At 40.3% G+C, this 10037-nt stretch overlaps 1 protein-coding gene across 2 annotated transcripts in view; it reads left to right on the forward strand.

Annotated features, from left to right (window-relative positions):
• Positions 1–6408, forward strand: part of Micu3 (mitochondrial calcium uptake family member 3) — a 94650-nt gene extending 88242 nt beyond the window's left edge. Inside the window, exon 16 of one of the 2 annotated variants that reach the window (XR_004109891.1) lies at positions 5827–6408. The gene's annotated coding sequence lies outside the window, so the exon portion shown is untranslated. The remainder of the gene's footprint in view (positions 1–5826) is intronic. The other variant, XR_004109888.1, reaches the window with a different exon arrangement.
• The last annotated feature ends 3629 nt before the right edge of the window (positions 6409–10037 follow it).

Below are 10037 nucleotides of genomic sequence, written 5' to 3' on the forward strand. Positions count from 1 at the left end.
CTGTCCTGGAACTCACTCTGTAGACCAGGCTGGCCTCAAACTCAGAAATCCACCTACCTCTGCCTCCTAAGTTCTGGGATGAAAGGTGTGCTCCACCACTGCCCAGCTCAAAGGAAGGTTTTTTATTGGAGTTTTTTGTGGCTCTTGGGGGAACATTATCACCGAAAGTGGCATAACTTTACTCAAACTATATGCCTATGTGTATATACATATATTTATAAAAATTGTATATCTATTTCTATATAATTATAAAATAGCAGTATTGCCCATGGGCCTTCTTAAACAAGCTTAATGTTCTTTGTCTCTCTCCCGTGTCACCCTTCTCAGTGATACTCTCACATAGTTTCCCTATACCTCCATAGCACCTGTGTCCCACTATTCCCTCCTTTAGAGTTAGTCCCCCACTTCCTATGACCCATTTTTACTTTCCTGGAAACCATTGCAGCAATCCACAACTGGTCAAAGACAGAGAACAACAGATGGATCCCCAACACCAACTGATGCATCTATAGCTCAAGCTCTACACCTAAGGCTCAGGGAACAGAGGGGGTGAAAAGATTGTAAGAGCTAGAAGACAGGGACATATGTTGGGAAATAATGTCTTCTATATAGGACAGGGGAGCTGCATCCATGAAACTTCAGATATGTGATCATTTAAGATTTGCCCAATGACAAAACCAGTTGACATTCCAATGGGAATAAGGGTTCCCAAGCTCTGCCCGTAAATGAAGAACTATAGACAATTTTTTTTTCTTTTCCTTTTCACTTTATTCTTCTCTCCCCTCCTGACTGCAGCCGCCCCTCCTACCAGCACCCTCTCACACCTATCCTCTTTCCCAGATCCACTGTTCTTCTGTTTTCCTTCAGAAAAGAGCAGGCCTCCTGGTGACATCAACAGATTTTGGCATATAAGATACAATAAAACTAGGCACAAACCCTCATTTCAAGGCTGAACAAGGCAATCCAATAGGAGGAAAGGGGCCCATAATCAGGCAAAAGAGTCAGAGACACCCCCAGTCCCACTGTTAGGAGTCCAACAAAATTCCCAAGCTGAATAACCACAGCATGTATGCAGAGGGCCAAGCGCAGACCTATGCAGGCTCTGTGATTGCCGCTTAGTCTGCATGAGGGAGCCCCTATGAGGCCTGCTTAGTTAATGCAGTAGACATGTTCTCATGGTATTCTCCGCTCTGGCTCCTACAATCCTTCCTCCCCTCCTCTTCAGGGGGGTTCCTTGAGCTCTGGCTAATGTGTGGGGGTGGGTCTGCTCCGATCAGCTGCTGGAGGAAGCCTCTCTGACTGAGCTAAGCTCCCATGTATGAGTATGGCAGAAGATTATTTCAGGGAAGAGGCAAAGATGGCTCAGCAGGTGAAGTCTGCTACCAAGCTGCTTCACCCACTTGATGCCCCAGAACCCACCTCGTGGAGGTGAGAGTCACCGCTACAGGCAGTTATTAACTGCTGCTGAGAGACAGGGAATAAGTCTTTCACAGGGCTTAGCCCTGGAGATAGTATCCATTCCCAGGGCTTCCCTCTAAATACAAACACATACAAGTAGTAGTAAATGGACTAAGACTGCGTGTGTGCATCACACATGCACACACATGTACACACCACACACAATTATATAAAATGATAATGTGTAACAATAATGATGAAAGAAGCCATGAATTTGAGAGTAAGTGGAGGAAATAATGACGCAATGTAGGAAATTTAAGAAGTTTAAATTAAGAAAGATAGTTTGGGTCCTTATGTGAGTGTGTCTGAGCTTGATGAAATGGGGAGTGTTAAGAAGCTGATAAAGAGCTGGGCAGTGGCAGCACATGCCTTTAATCCCAGAACTTGGGAGGCAGAGGCAGGTGGATTTCCCAATTCGAGGCCAGCCTGGTCTACAGAGTGAGTTCCAGGACAGCCAGGGCTACACAGAGAAACCCTGTCTCGAAAAACAAACAAAACAAAACAAAAAGAGAGAGATAAAGGATAGATTAATATTTTATGCATTGACATATTTTGCAAGATCTTGATGAAGAAAAGTACTCGTGAAGAATGCAAATTTACAACAAATAAGTAGGGGCAAGTTGCTGTGAGTTTTGTTATTTGCACGAGTTTGCAAAGATGAGGTTTTGAAAGAATGCCTTTCACCTGACAGTAGACCTGTGGGCTATGGGCAAAGGTCTGTGTCCGATCAGCTGGGATGAGGTGTGGGAGGAAGAGGTGAGTCAGGAGGAACAGGAAAGGGAAGAGAAAGATGCAGGGACTGACAAATGATGACGGTCCATCTTCATCCCATGCCAGGAAGATGCTGGTCACCTCACCTCTTAGTGATAAATACATGCATCATCATCTTCAAGCACAGCGGAAGGAATGTTTGACAGCCATGGCGGTGCCTTACACTGCCTGCACTGCGTTGTTAGACAACGTACTGCCAGAGAAGAGAGTCATTCAAGATGAGCATGTAGCTAATTAGCACTTCAAGAAAATTGAAGTCTCTCGGTACCAATTTCTCATTAAGATGATTCATGAAAATTTTTGATTACGTTCCTGGTATTTTTTTTAAAATGGATTTGGTTTTTACCTTTCAGCTAAACGAATGAGTCTGTGTATCATTTAGACAGGTGTAAGCTTGCATAATTATGAAGTTAAATGATCCTGGGAGAGAACAGAGAAAGTAGGGCCAGTCTCAAATCCAAAACGTATAACTGTTTCAGAGGAGGGGAATTAGAGCACACACACTCAGGTCTGCCTTTGACCCACCCATCTCAAGAGCATGGTAAGCAAGTCTGGGCTTTCATGTGTCATTAGCTACATGAGGGGTTGGGATTCAATTCCGTGATGAGGTAAGTGCCTACCTAGCATGCCCAAGACCTGGGATTTGATTTCCAGCACCAGAAGAGTAAAAACCCAATTTAAGATTAGGAGTCACCTTTGTAGCCCAAAGCCTGAGTGAGGTTCCAGCCCTAGTAACACAGAGAATGGATCATCCCAGTATGAAGCATGGTACTCACAGTTTACAGCATTTTCACATGTGAGGTGATCGTAGTGTACTGGCTGGTTTTGTGCCAACTTGACACAGGCTGGAGTTATCACAGAGAAAGGAGCCTCCCTTGAGGAAATGCCTCCATGAGATCCAGCTGTAAGGCACTTTTTCAATTAGTAATCAAGGGTGGAAGGGCCCATTGTGGGTGGTGCCATCCCTGGGCTGGTAGTCCTGGGTTCTATAAGAAAGCAAGCTGAGCAAGCCAGGGGAATAAGCCAGTAAGTTACATCCCTCTATGGCCTCTGCATCAGCTCCTGCCTCCAAGTTCCTGTCCTGTGTGAGTTCCTGTCCTGGCTTCTTTTGGTGATGAACGGCAATGTGGAAGTGTAAGCTGGACAAACTCTTTTCTCCCAACTTGCTTCTTGGTCATGATGTTTGTGCAGGAATTCAAACCCTGACTAAGACAGATAGCAAACATATCCAAAGATGCTGTGAGAATTGAACCAGGAAATTCTCACCAAACAGCAACTGTAGCACAGGATAAACAGTTAATAAATGTTAGTTACTGTTCTGCAATGAGACTGCTCATGCAAAATCAGCTTATTTATAACCAGTGCTAACTTGACCTTGAGAATGGCAAAAAGCAAACACATTATGAGTCATTACAGATACTCATGGGCACTGAAGAGAAGGAATGGAGAGAAAACACCAGCACTGTCACTGGGTAAGCGTTGCTGTGACACTGTTCTGTCAGGGAAAGGTGACAAATTTTAATGGACATTGCCACTTTTCTGTATCGGAGTTCCTTGGCTTTTAGGCACCTGAGTTTGTTGAATATTTTATGCTGTGCTTGTAATAATATATAGTTCACGTATTCAGGAGTATTTCTATTTCTGTCTACTAGTTTTCTTGGTTTCTAAAAACAGGATCGACAAGGGCCTATGGGGGTAAAACAGAAAGGAAGAAAGAGAAAATGAGCTGTCTCCTGTCAGCATTTTTTGCTGGAATCCTGAAGATTTCAAATTATACATTTACAAAATTTCCCACACTTAGTTTGAAAAAAAAGAATTAAGTCAAAAGCTAAAATGAATTCCTTTTATCGCATAAAATTAATTTTATTGCTCAAAGCTAATTTAAAATAAAGTTCAATCAATGAAAAACTTGCATATATATTACTTAAATATATTTTTTAATTTGGCTTCTGACCTTTTATTGATACTCCCACATATACTTTTTATGTTTAATCTAAGAAGTTGTCCTTTCATAAGTGGAAATAAAGCTTTATTCTTTCTGAAAATCATTATTCAATTCTGTGTATTATAAAATACCTGGCATTTGGTAGATAACAGGTTAACTGCTTTGAAAGAGTAAATGAATCTAATGTAAGAAGGAAGGAAGGAAAGAAAGAAGAAAGGAAAAAAGAAGGAAGGAGAGAGGTGGGGAGGAGGGAGGAGGGAGGAGGAGATACTATTTTAGTCTGACTTTTAAACTAAACTCCTTGGCACATTTCACAAACTACATCTGTGTTATAACATTGAAATTATAAATGCAGCTGCCACTTTTAAGATTTTTATGGTAAAATTTATGTTCAAACTCTAGTGTTTCAGTGTTAAGGAGACAGGTATTATTTTTCTGTGTAATAAATACTGATAGTAAAGATAGATGGATGGATGGATAGATAGATAGATAGATAGATAGATAGATGGATGGATGGATAGATTGATTGATAGATTGATAGATAGAGGGATAGAGAGATGGATAGATGATAGAGATATAGAGATATAGATATAAATATAAATATATAATAAAATACATAACATTAAATGTAGTATACATAAAAGTCTCAATGCATACATTTATATACTCTTACAGGAATCATTTAATACATATACTATTATCAATATCTTCAGCAATCCTATTGAGGGATAGATTAGTTATTACATTCTTTGCATTTGAAGTTTAAGGTAGGCAAATAGTACAAAAGTCATGTATTAATGAGTATAAAAAACACTACTCATCCCCGAGTTTGCCTGATTTCCAAGACCGGCTTTTAATGTCTGTGATATATTGCTTACTCTGGTGCAAGAATTTAGCAAAGTGAATTGGGGTGAAGAGCTGCTCCTAAGAGGTTTTTTCTTTTTCTTTTTTTCTTTCTTTTTTTTCTTTGTGGGAAGTTGAGCCAACCCAAGCTGTGCCCTGATGATGGAATAGATTTGGCACAAAGCTCTGGAAAAGATAAAGTATTAAGGCAGAAAATTGGGTTGCACTTGGCTAAGATGGTAAAGTGCACACTGTGCAAGCATGCGGAGTTGAGTTCAATCCCCAGAACCTTTATTCAAAAGGCTGGGCTGTAATCCTACCTCTGAGATGGCAATGAGGAAGCTCACTCAGGCTGGCTGCCCACATGGTCTAACCAAGTCAGTGAACCCCAGGTGAAAGGCTGCATCTCAAAATAAGCCGTTAAAGAGCAACTAAGGAAGACATCTCAGCCAGCACATGTGTGCCTAGCCTGCATACACACACTCATGTGCACAAGTGCACACATACACACACACACACACACACACACACACACACACACACACACTCACGCATATGTGCGTGCATATACGCATGCATGCTTGGGTTGTGGAATTTCAAAGTATTAGCCTCTCTTGGGATATATACTTTATCATCCAAATGAAGTCTCTTCTAACAGTGAAAAGGGACTCTTCAGAGTTGCATCAGGATAACACCACAAATGAGAATTATCCGGCATAACTAGAATATATGGCTACCTTCCTGAGTTCCTCTCTTGCTAATATCTATTTTTCTCCCGCTTTTTTCTTTTCTTTCCTTTATTTCCCCAGCTGGCTGTTTTCTAAGTAGCAATCATTTGCTAACTACTTTCGAGTTGGGATGCTTGCTCCAGTGCCTCATATTTGAAACCAGAGCTATAAAGCACCACGTCCTCTGATGCAACAACACCTAGTAAAGTTGTAAAAATTACCCCAGAATGCTTTGGAAGCAGAGTCCCTCCTGGAATGCCTCATTCAGGAGCAGTTTAGCTTAGCTCATGAGCTCACACTCACTGCCAGATGAAACTGGCAGCATTTGAAAGACTAATTGCAGCACTGCTTATTTAGCAAGCTGTAGGTTCCAGGCTCTCAGGATCCAGGACTTCTCAGTCTTCTCAGATAGAGAAGAGAGTCACAGTGGCTTTTCCTGGCCCCATAAGCTATGATCCTTTGTGTCAGGCTCAAGAAGATGGAACAGACACTGCTAGGTTATGTTCTGACACTCTAATCTTCCTCCTAAGGAGTGAGCCAACTAGAATCCAGAATGCAAAGAAGTGGGACTGGAGAGATGGCTCAGCCATTAAAAACACTGACTGCTCTTCCAGAGGTCCTGAGTTCAATTCCCAGCAACCCCAACCATTTGTAATGGACATCCAATGCTCTTTTCTGGTGTGTCAGAAGACAGTGACAGTGTACCCACATACATGAAATAAATAAATAAATCTTGGAAAAAATTTCAGAATGCAAAGAAGTCCACTGAGATGAGTTGGAGTTAAGCCTTCTATAATACAAATGAGGGTACAGAGTAGATCTGTAGGAAGAGAAAATGGAAATATCCAACCCAAAAGATTATTCAAAAGAGCCGGAGATGTTCTACTTTGATGAGAAGATTCCAAAGTTGTTGCATATAATTTACACCTTTATCTTCAAAATGGACACCAGCAAGTTCTGAGAAATATATGTTGACATCGAAATGTTCGTGGAAATATCTCCAGATGTCACATGAGTTATGGACAATTTTACTTTTAGACACAAAATGTCTCTGTTTTAGGTCATAGCAATTCACAGTGATTCTGAATCTTATATATGTGTATTTTATATCAAGTTTTATCTAAGTTTAGAAATATAATTTTTAATGACATATACATAAGGGACTATCCCTATAAACACACTTTTATTTAAATAAGAGAAATAGCTGGGATATTCTCTTTGCTTTATCTTCGCTATGTGTATTCTTCACTGTAGCTCACTCCTTAGTCAAACTCAGATTTCCTCACCCCAATTCTTGATGGAGAACCAAACTCCAATGGTGGTACTTTGGTTCATTCTAAATATCCAGCTTGAAATATGATGTCACAGGGCCAAAAAAGAGACAATACTCTGCCTTCTCTTCAATACTCTGGAAACAGATTTAGTGTTCTTCCAAAACAAGCATGTTCTGTTATATAATTGACATATTTTTTTCTATATGAAAAAAACATAATGGTAAAAATAATCTCACCCACCACTACCTATTTAAGATGGACCTTCTGTAACATTCTGTAGTGTGGCAGTGGCTATCTTGAAGTTCATACTTCCTAAAACTCTGGCCATCCCCACCCCAACCCCTAAAGAGTAAGAGGGTACTTTTGTTAGTCATAAAACCTAAGAAAGGGCCAACTAATTGACGAGCAAAGATACCAAGAGTGATGAATGACCAGCAGTGCTCAACTGTATCCTAGACAATGAGTAATCAATGAGTAATCGTCTTCCTGAAAATGCCGCAGCCTCTCGCTTATTCTTCATCTCTTCCTCTTTCCTCTTTCCTCCCTCCCTCTTCCTTTTCCCTCTCTTCCTTTCCTTTCTTTCTTTCCTTCCTTCCTTTCTCCTTCTCTTCTTTCTTAGTGTGTGTGTATATATATACACATGTACGTGTGTGCCTACACAAGGCCATGGGTGAATGTTGTGGAGACCAAAGGTCAAAGCTTGATGTCTTCCTCCACCACCACACCTTATTTTTTGAGGCAGGGTCTCTCCTTGAACTTTTACTATTTGATTGAATTTCAAGGGGAAACCAAAGAGAATGGAAATGTGTTATTATTTTGCTCAATGCACAAAGTCCCAATCTCTACACATTTGTGTCATGAACCTTCAGCAACTGTACAGCATGTGTGAACAAATGTCAAAGCTGTGTCTTATATTTCATATATACATGCTTTCACTTGCCCACTGCCAATGTAGAATTTTATAGCATGACCTGTTATCAAATACTGGATAGCATATAAAGAACCAAAAAGGCTTCTTCAGCCAGTGAAATAATCCATAGATATTTAGAATATTTTATCGAAGTAACAGTTGAAAACAGTTCTAGACCCAGGAGCTCCCAGCGGTGGGGTGTCATTTACACAGCATAAATTCTAGCCGAGGGGAGAAGCCCCGATAACCATTTTATTTTTACCACTAGTCCAAAGTCAACTTGCTTTTTGGTTAAATGTCATCATTAAATATTTATTGCTTATTTTACCTGCCCTTTCCACAAGCTGGGGGTGAGGAGAGAGGAGAAACCTCTGCTTAGGTTTCCTCTAGTTCCACAATTTTAAGTTGTATTAGCAGCTTTGCCTTCAAATTCAATCTAGATCTTCAACAATGCTTGGAAATACACTCAAAGGATACATTTTTTTCAAAGTTATTTTTCTTTTGTTTTTCTTTCTTTTGTCCCCCGCCCCCAGGGTAAGGTGTCTTGAAAGAGACTCAAGTGAGTTTACACAAATCACTGGGCATTATTTAGTAGCCCCAGTCCTCCTACATCTGCCATAAAGAAAACGCAGCGCCTCTAATCTAGCCTGCACCTCCACAGAGTCACAGGAGTTGCATTATTTTTATTATTTACTAACTGTTATATTTTCAGATGCTTCCATGGTAAACTCGTCAAGTAGTCACACAGAAAGAGTTCTGATGGCCCTGAATGAAGGCAGACCATTCTGTGCCCCAAAGGCTCATGCTGCCCAGAAATAACACCATGTCTACCATTACTGTTGGTTTAGCATTTATACCCAGTGTTCATCTTTAAACGTTTATGGAGCTCCTCGCTTCTCCTAAGTTTCTCATACACACTTTCAAAGTAATTTGTACACAAGTCTATGTTCTGAGATGACAGACCTCTGTTGTCATTGAACTGGTCTTCAGTCTTTAGGCTCATCTTCAAACTAAAAAAAAAAATAAAAAAGCTTTCCAATATAAGCCTAAAAACATCAACTCTCCTTACTTTACTTTTTCTCATTTCTGTATAACAGTAGAGTTAAGATTCTGTGGGAGCCCTTTTCTGTCTTACATGTATAAAAATAAAGCTGACCTCATGAATATTCATTCATTTCAGAAAAGGTAAAATGTCAAGCTCTGTCCAACACTATTGTCAGTTGTGATGGAACTGTTCTACATCTGTTCTATCCAATGGAACTTCTGGCCATGTGAAGCTACTGAGCAGGGTGGCTTCCTCCACCCAGGAACTGAGAATTTTATCTTATTTAAACTTAGTTTTTTAAAATTGAATTTGAGCAAGTATGCACAGTTGGTGACTGCTTCGTGGGAAGTGCGGGTCTGGGGAATATACCTTGGTGGGCTTGGTTCCTGCATTTATGTATTTCTGTTTCTCCGAGTACCTCAGTCTCTCAGCTGAATGGATCTAAAGTAGCCTGAGACCATAGTATACGCTATACATACCTCTTCTTATAATATACTTGGAAAAACGAATTTTACCTCTGTGTACTAACACACACGCACACACACACACACACCTCCAAGCAATGAGGTTGCTTAGCACCTCAGAACCCACATCCAACACTGATCTGCATTGAGTTCCACATACACCCCTCTCTGAAAAACGTTATAAGCTTCTCTTCTCTCCTAACAACTATCAAACTTAGACAGATATATTTCCAGTGTTTTCAAAGTAAGAAGAATAGCAGGGCCCATCTGCCCTGAACTGGTTTGGGATTCATTTTTATTAAGGAAATCTGTGTCCTTCCAATGAGCTTTTTGCAAGATTGCAGTCTTTACTGCCTTATGCCTATGTGTAATTGGACATACATAAGATTAAAATCAAATGCATTATGGGAAGGGGCATGTACAGTAGGAAAAGATTATATATCTACCTAATCTACTTAATTTATCAGTCAAAGTGAGGAACTGCCCAAACTATAACCATCCTTTCCTTCCTTCACATTATATAAAAAGACTAGCCCAGGGCCCTCGGGTACCTCACTCCTGTGGCCCCCTGATAACATTTATATATATATATATATATA

Source organism: Mastomys coucha, unplaced genomic scaffold, assembly GCF_008632895.1.
Source record: "Mastomys coucha isolate ucsf_1 unplaced genomic scaffold, UCSF_Mcou_1 pScaffold22, whole genome shotgun sequence".
Lineage (NCBI taxonomy): Eukaryota > Metazoa > Chordata > Mammalia > Rodentia > Muridae > Mastomys > Mastomys coucha.